The 12,074-nt window shown below is 37.7% G+C and overlaps 1 pseudogene; it reads left to right on the top strand.

The window, feature by feature from the left end:
• The first annotated feature begins 9,772 nt into the window (after window positions 1-9,772).
• LOC137616285 (zinc finger MYM-type protein 1-like) lies at window positions 9,773-11,609 on the top strand (annotated as a pseudogene).
• Window positions 11,610-12,074: the final 465 nt, after the last annotated feature.

Genomic DNA, 12,074 nt, shown 5'->3' with positions numbered 1-12,074 from the left:
GGCAGATGAAGTGCACATTGAGTCTTGATGGTTTGCGATTGGCACCTGGAAATTCTGTGCGGCAAAGTATGCATTATGGTCGTTGAGTACCATCTGCCCCCACAGTACAGCTAGGTAAAACCATAACAAATGCAGTCGTTATTCCAATTACGTGTTTTATGTAAAAGGTGCTGTACTATGGATCACACAAACACATGGAAAGGTGCAAGCTTGGATGTTATGACATGTTATGTTATAATATGTTATAATCATTATAATAACGTATCATAACCACCACAATAGGCAATACTCCGTATTCCTCTTCGCGCACTGTACCCTCAGTATTATATTTCTTTACATCTGTTTTCGACAATATTACATTTATACCCCACAAAAAATTGTTATTTTATGACAATTACAATTATAACACAAAAAATAACAATTCATAAATCACAAATGCCATACACACCAGTAACTCTCCTTAATACTAGCAACGACTTGAGCAGAAGGAAACAAAATAAAGATAATTCGAAGTGTTCACATTGACTCAACTACACACATCAGTGTACATGCAACACCTTTCAAATGCACATGAGCTAAGATTCCTCTCAATCTCAGTGAGAACCCAAAACACACAAGTGACTGAACTTCGGTAGCTAAGGATCAGAGTCAGTACCAACACTAAAAACACAAGTCTAACAATGACTGCCAATGAAATGTAAGGTAAATATGTTTTGGTTACATTTATTATCAGTTACCATAACTAAGCTTAAGCTAGCCTACCAATACTTGAAAAGACAATAGATTTTATAAGCATTGTGGCGCGTGACTCGAAGACTTTGAACGGCTTCATGGATACAGAAAACTTATTCTTTATAACTAGTGACAACATAAAATGTGAATTGCACAATTCAAACACACAAATTCCGGGACCCTACTATATGTACTCATTTCAGCCAAAAACACAATTGAAGAGCTTTTGACAAGTGAGGAAGTGGGGATCTTGCCCTCGCTCACCACCTGACATTAACTACTGTACCAACCGTGTGTCACACGTTCGTACATAGTAACGACATTTCATTTTGTGTATATATCATGCTTGTATCCTCGCTCTCCCCTCGCACTAAAAAGAACCTGAAATAACATGCATATTTTTCTCACCGTTAACTGTTAACCGATGCGGTGTCGGTTTGAATAGGAAATTTCCTGTTGCATTGAGTTTTTGTATATAGGAGAGTGTTCTGTAATAAACTTACTCAGTTGCTTTCATCCTGTCTTTCAGTCACAACCTTCCCTCAGCTCGTCACATTGGTGACCCCGGAAGTCGACTCGCTCCTCCCGCCTTCCAACCCCCATCGCCCCTCCGTCGTTGGTACTATGGCGGACTCTACGGAAGTTGGCGCTGCGGCTGCCCCATTGAAACTTTCGTCATTCGCCAGCGGAGAGGCGTTTGCGTGGTTTCAGGGCGCAGAATTCCAGTTTCGCATCAAGGGCGTGAATCACTCAACCACCAAAGCAGATTATGTTCTCGCGGCAATACCCGAGGACACCTTCCCGGAAATATCCGACTGGCTTTGTGAACAAGGAGACACCCCAATAGCGTATGACGCCCTCAAAACATACCTTCTGCAGCAGTACTCGCCGTCGCCAGCCGCCCGTATAGCAAAGCTTTTTCAGCTCTCTCAACAACCGTTGGGGGACCAAAGGGCTTCTCTTGCCCTCAGGGAAATGACCAGTATCGCTCGCCTGCAACCTGCCGCAAACGGCTTTCCTCGTGAGGTGAGCCTACTTTGAGCCCTTTGGATACGCCGTTTACCCGAACCTGTACGCGCTGCCATACCCGATGTTGATAGTTTACCCATAAGAGACTTGATGACCAAAGCCGATGCCCTTATGGTTAGCCACTTCAAGATCTCCATCAACACCTCCACTCCTGATGAAGAGGACGCCTATTCAACGTCAACCGAAGCTGACATGAATGCCGTAGGACATACACGCCTACCCCGTGACGTGCCGAAGCGGCAACAAAGCCACCCACCACCCACCAATCGCTCGCACCCTAACCAACGACTTCTACAGCCACTTACTACCTGCCATCCGCCGCAGTTTTGCTACTACCACTACAGATTTGGTGCAGCCGCGAAGTAATGTGCCAAGGATTGTCAGTGGCCAAAAAACGTGTAAGTAGGCCATCGCTTGTGGCGGTGGCCTCCCGTGTTTCTAATCTTTTCTTTTTACATGATGCAGGAACGGGCCTGTGATTTTTGGCAGACACGGGTGCTTGTCGTTTTCTTTTGCCAAGGGAACTCTTCAAGACACGACGTAGTCTGTCTACTTCTACCGACGTCCGCTTGGTAGCTGCCAACGGATCTGCGATACCCACCTACGGTTACGAGAACCTCAAATTATCGTTTGGAAATAGTAAATTTAATTGGAATTTTCTCATTGCTGACGTCACATTGCCAATCCTCGGTGCGGATTTCCTCTCTCATTTCCACCTTCTGGTCGATGTCACCCACCGACGATTGGTCAACGTAGCCTCGTATTTGTCAACACCTCTTCAACCCGTCCCCTCCAACCTCGTTCTCCACATCACCGCACCCACGGATGCCTGCGCCCACCTCCTCACGTCGTACCCGGAAGTTTTCCATCCAGAACTTCGCCAAAACTCCACTACTCCAGCCAAGCACGGTACTTATAACCATATCAAGATGACAGAACCCCCAGTCTTCGCAAAATTCAGACGTCTGGCACCGGAACGATTGGCAGCCGCCAAACAGACGTTCGCCGAAATGGAGGAAATGGGCCTTTGCCAAAAGGCCTCCAGCCCATGGTCGTCACCCTTACACGTCGTTCTGAAGAATGACGGCTCCCTCCGTCCGTGCTGGGATTACAGGCGCCTTAACATGCAAACAGAACCGGATCACTACCCCCTCCCAAACATCGCCGACGTGACGTCCTACCTGCACAAGGCGAAGGTTTTCTCTACGCTCGACCTCCTGAAAGGGTATTATCATGTGCCTATGAACCCAGAAGACATACCCAAGACAGCCATCATCACTCCGTTTGGTACATACACCTTCAATTACTCCTGTTTTGGCCTTCGTAGTGCTGGGGCCATGTTTCAACGTCTCATGGATGGCATCTTAGGGGACCCCCCCTTCTGTGTATGTTATGTGGACGACATACTTGTGTTCTCCTCCTCAAAAGAGGAACACCTCCATCACCTGCGTATCGTGCTCGACTGCCTGCAACAAAACGGCCTTGTAGTCTGGTACGACAAGTGTACCTTTGGCGCCAGCGACGTGATCATTATCCACCTCAGCGATATATTCAGCCAAGAATGTTGGAATAATGAGGCCTGGGGTTGGAACTGGCACGTGACCTGTGAGACCTGCCAGTTAGATCATAGTAGTTCTGTCACTATGACGCCCATTGAGAGGATGACCAAAGACTTAAATGTGCCATCTGTATGGCAAATATCCAACGGTGGGTTTCCTTTCCATTCAACAGATTTGAAGACTTGTATTAATGCATAGCTTTGCAAAACAATAAGGTTGGAGCACACCCATATGTATCACTTACCCTTGCAACGCTTCCACTTAGGATATATGATATTTTTCTCACTCAAAAATAGACTGTGCCCTTACATACATTCCATCTGAGTGTCCAAAAGCTCACAAACAACATGGTTTTGGAGACTAGTATAATCGAGTGGTTTTGCGGAACATGAAGGTTGCAGCAAGCCCATCTAGATCATATGCTCAAGGGGGACGTCCCTAGTGACGCTTGGCCTAAGGATGTATAGGTCCGCTGGTATTCTTTATATTTGGAGAAAGAAAGTGCCACTGACTACCTTCTTACGGAGTGGCCACAGCTCTTGAACACATAAGAAGGGAGCGATATGTCCCAGCTATTTGTTCTATCAGAAACTTGCACTGCTCTACTGAACAGAATAACTAATTGTTTTATAATCAGGAACCTCTTTGAGAGACAATATCGTGAAAAAAATTAACCTGAGATTTTTTCTAGTCTGAGTCTGGATTGTTCATTGAACCAGAGACAAGACAAGATGGCAGCTTCCTGCTGTCATGTTATCATGGAGGGCGAGTGGTCCCTGGTGACTCATACTGGATATGTGTACCGAAAAAGGTGCTGAAAAAGAATCATCTTAAATCTACAAAGCATAAGATGTGAAGATAGAAGTTAACAATGCATTGTCTGTTGTAGTGTTCGACATCCTGCTGACGAGTAGCCTATAATGAAGTGGATTTTTTAACGCTAGGTTCATTTATGATTTTTTTTCCAAATATTTCAATAAATAGACATTTCAAAAACTGAATCGTTCCAAACGAACCTAATTTTTGCTTGCTGTTACAGCCTTGAAGCAAAGTATACTGCACTGAACACTAAGACAATAATGAAAACTCTTTTTTATATCCTTTTCTGATTTATTCATTCTTTAATCAGCTGAAATCTTATAAATCAGAACGATATATGAATCTAGGATAAAAATTCCTTGGTAATATAATCCTATGTTGAGGTATCCCTTTTCAATCGAAATTGCTTAATCTATTTTAAGTGCATTCCAATATGACTATTTCGTAGAGGAACAGACTCTAGAGTAATACAATTAATCCTTTCGTTCTTTTTTACTTCGTAGGAGTCAAAACCTTCAGCTGTCTTTGTTTAGACAGCGAAGACGACACTCGCTTTTTTTTCCACTCTTTTTTTTTTTTTTTTTTTTTTTTTTTTTTTTTTTTTTTTTTTTTACTTCAAGGAGGTTTCCAATTTGTTTATGACTGAAGGACTTTTTCCTTAGTCATTTGGTTGTTGGTGGGTTTTTCATATTTCCGTGAATAGTTTAAACAATAATTACGATTTATCTGTATCTAGCACCCGGTATGCTTTTTTCTGCCTTACATAAGATGGATAATTTCTTTATGAATCCATTCTGTTTAAGTTCTGAGCTTGAAGGTCGCAAGTTCAATGTGGCCTTCATGGTCAAATAAAAAGGTTGCCATCGCATATTTCTTCTAATTTGCAAATCTTTGGACAGAAAAAAAGGAAATCTGTCTCCCCAAAAGGTTCCTGACAAAGTAATCAATAGATTGCTCAATAGAATCTCTCTTTTAAACTAAGTATCAGAGTGATGAGTAGAGGGCCTCTTGACATTGTAACTTGAAGAAAATAAAATAATGATATTAAGTAACTTTACCACAAAGAGAAACTTTCATACTGAAGAAATGGAATATCCAACGTAACCAAATAATTATTTCGTAAATAAATACTAAAACTCATTAACTTCTCATAGTTTTCCTTCATCGCCATATCTAAAGTTGTGTTATTTGTCGTGATTTTGGCGGATATAAAAGATTTACGTCCACACAGCACCAGCATAGATGCTATAGCCAACTAACCCTGATTAACCTACTAAAGAGAAGACGTTAAACCTGATCCCTTCCACCTAGATCTCAAATCCCAAATCAGTTAATGAAAGCAACTTGTCTAATGATCTTGACAGAAGAAAGACGTTCTCAACGAGGCCACGATGAAAGCAGTTACAAACGAGTCATGATGCTGTAGATGTCACACTCTATTACCATCAGGGATAGCGAGATACCGCTTGTTGCCTGTCTTTGTTCTCGACAGCAAGCATCTTAAGAGCCTTTGATTGTCAACTTCCTTGGCGGAAAGGGTCTGGGTCCTTCGAGGGTTTAATGCCGTTTATTATAGTTATTTGTTTGCGCACCAACTAAAACAATATTTTATTTTACTTATCTGACGGTTCTCTTTTTTTCACTTCACATAATAAAAGAAGGGTAAAAAGAACTCTCGTAAATCAATTTTGATTTTGTATGCTTTGATAATGATATCTTGGGAATATTAGGTAGAATTCTCAGGTCCCACAAAATTTTAAAGAATTCTGAGATGACTTTGAATTTTCAAGTTTCTCAGAAAGTTATTCTGCATAACTATCGTAACGCTTTTGATTCACACAATTAATGCTTTATGAAAGGTAAATAGCATACAAATATGGATTGTCAAATAGTAATGTTAGAGTCATGATACTGTCGATTTGCCATCAGAGTGAAAGTGTTTTCACAGTGGGCAAAAACGTGAAAGCTTTCTAAATGTCAAATTATGACTCCAGTAAAAACTGTGAACTTATTGACCTTCCAATTTTTTTCTTTATTTTTTTTCTTTTTTTTTTTAAATCCGTCATTACCTTAGAATGTCGTGCAAGATTTGTGCATTGTATAGACTGCCAGAGGGAAATACTTAAGTAGATAACTCTTGATACAACATTAATGCACAGTTTGGGTTTGAGAAGCGTTTGCGCACTATCTTCACTTCTTTGCCAAAATATGAGGTAAACATTGAGGTAGATATTACATTTGATGAGGCGATGCTTCCTTGGCTTATTCCCTCGGTCGAAAGTGTTCCTTTCATGTCCAGTGAATCTGTTCATAGATAACTGAGATGTAGCTTAAATTGGTGTATTAAAACTGTATAAAACGCATAGAAACATGGGATCATTAAAGCTTATTAATATATATAGAGCAACAACTTTTGCGTTTTTTATGTTTTCCACTTAGAACTACAAATTGCTATAAAGTGACTTCATTTAATGGCCTCTAGAGGCTCTAGACTCCAGAACATCAAGAGTTTCAACATTATAAAAAAAAATCCCTAGAATCATAAAAAAAATAAACAAAAGCAGGAGACATCCTCTGGAGTATCCTGTGGGTCAAAATCGAAGTAAATTATTGTAACTACGAGAAAGTCTAACTTCAGCTGAAAGTCATTATGATAATCAGAAACATTGACTGAACAAGGCTAGTCAGGCGAGAAGAAAGCAATAGTCCAGTCTCTCCTCAATAAACATGACACATCGCTCAAATTTACTCCGTTTTCTTCGTGTTTACGAGTTAAGTTTAATTTACCGCTGACTCTGTGCTTGGTAGGTTTTAATAGTTCCCGGGAGAGCGAGGAAGCCGAAGCTTTTCTGCTTAAAATGGTCATAAAAATTTTTACTGCTTTTAAAGTGGTGTTGCTATTTCATCAGTTCATTAAATCCTTGCATACTTATTTCCTTTTCGCTGGCATTATTTTTTATCGTGATCTTGATGAAATAGGTATAAAGAATTAGGTTTAAAGCTACAGGGGACCTTAGGACATTCACCTCAGTTTATGTTTAACTTTATTTTTTTTATGCAATCAGAATAGCTTACGTATGAATGTTGACAGTTTGTCGTTGCCCGAGATTTTGCTCTCAGTAGGTTTCAGAGGTTCATACCAAGCTTCTTAATTCCTTTTAACATCTGTACAAGGGTTTGTTTTGACATGATGCAACCCTAATCTGAACCAATCAATCACAGGACTTTTTTACTAAATCACACAATAATAGAAAATATAATAAATTTTGACTCAACAACTTAGGATTCTTGGTTGCAAGTCAACAGCACCAGTGGTGACATCAAGGGTGGGGGCTATTAGGGCTAAGGCCCTTAAAATAAAGTCCCAGCCCCGCCCCCCCTAAAAAAAAAAGATATATAAACACTGACCCAAAAAATCTCATAGAAACTCACAGTATCCCTAATCAACATGCGAACCTCAGATTAGCAATTTAGTTTCTACATCAAATATCAAAGGAAAGTCATAGACCGTAGTCAGGGGATAATTCAGTAGGAAGTATTTCTTTAGTAAATACCTAGCAGGCTAAGTTAACTGAATAATTTACACATTTCATTAAAAACATTAAAGAACATCTTGACGCTATTTTAAGAGTTCCATGCATTAACAGATGCGCACTTCATAGACATCATATTTGCTTACTTCATGTAACCCGTTAAATGTTCCTTACACGTACTGCAATCTCAGACTCAGAAACTCGATGGTTGAGTTGTTGCTACTATGGTTTGTTTACTTCACGATCTGTAGGAACGTGCTAGTACTGTCTGGTATTTAGTAATCGATTTATATCTTTGTCTGACGTGTAGTGTTTGTTTACTGGTTTGAGTGTTTGGTAATCAGTTTAATTCTAGGGTCATGATATATGGATGATAAACAAAGACGTAGAAAAGAAACAAAAATAGTGCAGCTGGGTGACATTAAAGTCATGTTGTCGGATTACACAGTAGTTGTAGCATGTAACAATGCATGTACTGTACATTTGCCTTGACTAATTTACGGATACTCAGAAAACGTAGTTCTGGTGGTGGTATATTTTTTTTTTTTTTTTAGCTTTTCTTTTCCTTAATATTCACTATACGAATGATTACGTATGCAATTTTGCCATTACAGATCTGCTATGTAACGTTAATGATGTAACTGAAATCCCAAATCTGTTTGTGTTATAATCTAATATACAATTTACCTAACATAAATCTAAAACCACGAAAAGGTCATCAGACAAATCCCAGGGTGACATAGAAAAAATTCTTTAGTACTCGCACTTCCAAAGATGAGCGCCAAGAAAAAGTGGCTGCTGTTGCAGCTGTTGTAAGTGAATGTGAAATGCAGTAAACAACCAAAGATGGTCACCAAGCCAAAGCCATTCAGATATTTGTAAGTAACTATAGATTAACCAATAGAAAAGGTTAACTTGTGAAGCTTAGACCTTTTTTTATCCATTATCCGTTAGGCCTTTTATGTATAAAGCTTCACGGTTTGTGCATAATTGTTAATATTTTTCAATGTAAGTTATACATTTACAGTGAATGTGCAGTACGTTCACAATATAAACTTGCTATGCATAATAAACACACAAACAGATAAATACCGTAATTGCATCATATCAAAACACACACACACACACACACGCATATGTATATATATATATATATATATATATATATATATATATATATATATATATGTATGTATATATATATATATATATATATATGTGTGTGTGTGTGTGTGTGTATAAGTATATATATATATATATATATATATATATATATATATATATATATATATATATATATATACAGTACATATATATATGTATATAAATATGTATATATATACATATATATATATGTATATATATACATATATATATACATATATATATATATATATATATATATATATATATATATATATATCTATGTAATAACACACACGCACATTGAAGTTTTTAAGACTTATATAATCATTAGTTATTCTTTGTTCTGTTTTTCCCAATACTCAGGTGGCAAGATGGTTAAATAATGACCGTTGCAACTAGTATCTAGATAGGATAAGATATTATCTTATCCTTTTGATATATGTACAGACCTAAGTACATAGGATTATGATTAATATCTATATGTGTGTACGAATATATGGAACACCAGTGTTTGTGTTTGTATATATATATATATATATATATATATATATATATATATATATATATATATATATTATATATATATATATATATATATTATATATATATATATATATATATATATATATATATATATATATATATATATATATTCAGCCACAACCCGGCACAAGTGAAAACCTTGAAATTCCTACTAAAGGATAATTTACTGATATAGCCGTGAGACCTGAAGTCTGAAGATGGACCCACACAACCAAGACTAAGATGTTTCCAAAAGTACAGTTTGGTTCTCAGAGCAGGTCTTTTAAATGTGATTGGTATAGTAGGCATGAGTTGCATGAATATTCCGTAACTGGTAACAGAGGATACTGCTTTGCATGCAAACTCTTTGGTGATACAGTAGAGCACAGAGAAATGGCTTTTACCAACGAAGGTTTCAGTAACATGAAGAAGATGCATGAAAAGGCATTAAAGCATGAAGAAGACATACTGTATACCATGTTATGGCTATGGAAAAATGGCTCAACTTCAAAATTTCACAGTTGCATGGTGATGTTCATAAACAAATTGATAGCCAACATAAACAGCAGGTTCTTCACAATACATACTATGTTAAGACACTATTGATCATTGTTATTACAATTAGTAAAAAAAAACTTAGCATTCAGGAGGCATGATAAAAGCAAAATTTCATTAGCTAAGGTTGTCTTTCTGGAAATTTTTGACTTGATAAGCAAAGATTCTGAGAGATTTTGTGACCTGAAAAAAAAAAATTGTCAAAGCTGTAATCGATTTTATGCTTGGTGTTATAGCCAAGGAAGCCAAGTCATCGCCCTTCTTTGCAGTAATATCTGATGAGACTAGAAATGTTAGTATATCTGAGCAGCTCTGTGTCTGCATTAGCTATGTCATAGATGAAACAGTAAATGAGAGGTTGATCGGATTCATTTCTTTGAAGAATCTTGATGCTACTTCTGTAGCTAAGACGTTGTTAGAGAAACTCCGTAATCTTGGCCTGAATATTGATGAACTAATAGTACAGTGCTACGATACAGCATCTGTAATGAGTGGCAAAATCCATGGTGTAAAGGTACAAATCAGAGAATCTGTGAAGAATCCATGATTTTATGTACCATATTCTGCACACAGATTGCAGTTAGTCGTTACTCACACAGCTGGCTGCCTGCCAGAGGTAGCAAACTCTGATTAACTTCATCCGTGGTTCAGCCTTATGACATGATATATTCATACACCCCCAGAAAAAAACAAAAAAAAATTGCCAGTTCTGGAATTTCCTAAAATATTTCAACACAAATGGGAATACAACCATAAGGCCCTTAAGTCAATATCACAACGCTATGAGATTTTGATGGATACTACAGAAGATTTGTCTAACCATGGAAGATCTGGTGAAGAAAAAGCTGTAGCTAATGGATTCCTACAAGCTTTAAATAATTTTGAGAGTCTTTCTGTTGATTAACTTTTCTGAAGTATTTGATATTACAACCCCACTATCAAAGACATGGCAGAATGAGAATATGGAACTTACTGCAGCCCTTAGCATGGCACAAGAAACCCTTGAAATTATTAGTGTCAAAGGAACAATAGATTACCATCTTAACTCCATCTGGCAAAACTACAATGATTTTGCTACTGAAAGAAACAACTTCAGCTTTCCGCCAGCCTTCAAGAAAAGGGAAACCATCTTTACGTCTGTTGAAATACTTTGTAATCGAAAACACAGGCCAACGATACACTTTTGAAAGGGTTGAGGACTCAAAAGCCTACTGTAAAAGGTCTCTGTTATCCTTATTCTTGACAAAGTACTCAGCGAATTTAGAAAGAAAATTTGATGAATAAAAAAGTATTTTCCTTGGTGAAGGTACTTGCCATCCATCATATCCAAATTTCTTAAATGAAAATTACATGCAATACCTTGCTGACCAGTACTGAATTGAAAGGGAAAGCCACCATGCAGAGCTACTTATAGCTCAGAGAACATTACGGGATGATGTGAAATCTATTTCTGATGCTTTGGATAAACTGAAACCAACGAAGGAGGGATTCTCCACTCTTTGGAACTTAATGCATTGGCCTTAACTTTTCCTGTCAGTAATGCCAAATTGAGAGATCTTTTTCTATCTTGAAATTGGTTAAAACTTACCTCAGGGCATCAATGGGTCAGGAACGACTGACCAGTCTAGGCACAATTTCTATTGAGAAAACTGTAATGAATTCCCTTGATCTGGACAGGGTAGTGGATAGATTTTCAGCTTTCCCAATATCTTAGGATTCAAACTCAGATGAACCTCCCACAAGGCGTTTATCACTAATTCAATTAAATCAGATGCAATATATTCCATGTAATCAATGTGGTTTATTATTCTATTCTCATTTCTCTTTTTATAAGAGAAATGGCTCCGTAATATTTTATCTTTTTAAACAATTTGGTTCTTCTTTAAGAATATGTGCAGAGAATAGTTTCATCATAGTATCTCGTGTAATATGCTACATATATAAATATTCGTAATACGCATGCAATACTCCATTTTTTTTTATTTTTACTCCTGCTCATCTACCAAGTTACCATCTAATGGTCACATCAAATATATCAAGCTGGTAGGGCTCCAGCCCCCTCCCCCACCCAAAAAAAAATAACCTCTAGTGGCGCCACTGAGCACCAGTTGGAATACAAATATCATCAAGAAATTTTTTCTTTTTTGTGTTTGTAAATTATTTATCAACCCACTCTTTA

This window comes from Palaemon carinicauda, chromosome 1 (assembly GCF_036898095.1).
Source record: "Palaemon carinicauda isolate YSFRI2023 chromosome 1, ASM3689809v2, whole genome shotgun sequence".
Lineage (NCBI taxonomy): Eukaryota > Metazoa > Arthropoda > Malacostraca > Decapoda > Palaemonidae > Palaemon > Palaemon carinicauda.
Note: the sequence above shows the minus strand (reverse complement) of the source record. Positions and strands in the feature narration are given on the sequence as shown.